Source organism: Etheostoma spectabile, chromosome 13, assembly GCF_008692095.1.
Source record: "Etheostoma spectabile isolate EspeVRDwgs_2016 chromosome 13, UIUC_Espe_1.0, whole genome shotgun sequence".
Taxonomy (NCBI): Eukaryota; Metazoa; Chordata; class Actinopteri; order Perciformes; family Percidae; genus Etheostoma; species Etheostoma spectabile.
In genome coordinates this window covers 15247201-15248754 of record NC_045745.1, presented here as the reverse complement: position 1 = coordinate 15248754, position 1554 = coordinate 15247201, and positions in this window count along the sequence as shown.

Sequence of the window (1554 nt, the reverse complement as noted above, 5' to 3'; positions counted from 1 at the left end):
TGTGTGTGTGTGTGTGTGTGTGTGTGTGTGTGTGTGTGTGTGTGTGTGTGACTCTCTCAATAAGTTTGTGGTTTTTCAGTTTTCCTGATTTAGCCTTTTCTGCAGGAACAAACCATGTAATAGTCCATATTTTCAAGAGCGCTCTCCTCCTACTTGAAAATGTCTGTTTGCAGGCTCACAGTGAAAACAGGCAACTACGTTGCATTCCCCAGCCATCTGAATTCCTGACAAACCTCATCAAGTTTCAAGTCTGTTAAACAGTGACCCTGTGGCCTTTTTTTAGATCATGATAAGCATTCTCTGGATCGTTGTTTTCCACATCAACATTTCATCAATCACTTTGGAAACAAACTCATCCGGCTGTTGGATTGTTGTAGCCCTGGGCAGTGGACCAGGCAAGCGCCCAACCTGGCACACCCCAGTGACTCATTGGGCCTTGTGTGATCGGCCTGCATTTCATTTAATGATGTAATAGGGAAAACTTTTAGATTGTTCCCTATGTAAAGTCTCAAAGTTGTTTCTACGTGTTAATGGCTCACACTACACACAACAAAGTGGCATCTACACCTTAGCAAAATGTTTAAAAAAAAGTTACATTTCAAGATAATATATATTTTAAACCGGTAGATCACACAGTTAATCAGTTTTCATCGTTTAGCTTCAGCCAATCTTGTGCATGTCTCTAGTGATGACAGAGTGTCCCAAATGTTTGTTGATAGTTATGCGAGTGATGACATGTTGATCATTACTGCATAAATAAGCAGGAGACAACAGAGGCAACACAATACAAGAGCTTAATCCAAAGTAACACAACTCTCAGCTGCACTGTGGCGGGACGGAGCCAATGTGATCTCCAACATGCCATTAAGAATGTGCCAGTATACAGTGTTGATGTGGCAGAGGACAGTAAGACGCCAATGTCACTTCTTTTGCTTAACGCAATGATCATCAATCGACTATAGTGTCAACAACATGCATTTGTAATGCACAGAATCATCTCTCATTATTTGCAGACGATGTTTTGGTCTTTTTAGAAAACCCATGTCAGCCTCTTCCTCATCTTCCATCTTTATGCTAGGAGTATGGAAGCTTATCAGGCTTTAAAATCAACTGCTCAAAGTCTGCACTACTTCTTTTAAATGACTGTCCGTATATCAACCATCTGTGCTGACATCCCCATTGTTAAGCAGTTTAAATTTTTAGGCATTGAGGTCTTCCCCCGCTCAAACTATTCTGTTGCTCTGAACAATGTTTTGAAAGATACGGAAAGATGGAGGGGTCTCCCCACGTCGATTCAAGCGCTGGATTTGTTTCTTTATTACATGCGAGAAAATAAATGATCTGAGAGAGAAACAATGTTTGAGAGAAAAAGTTATCACACTGATAGCAAAGAAGCATTTTATGAGAGAAAAAAATATATTTTAGAGAAAAGGTTTTCATACCAATAGCAAAAAATAACAATCTTTGAGACTAAAGAAAGTTTTTTTTTAAATTTGAAATTTATAAAATTATTTCTGGGAAAAAACATCTCTCTCAAAATACTTTTTTAAACTC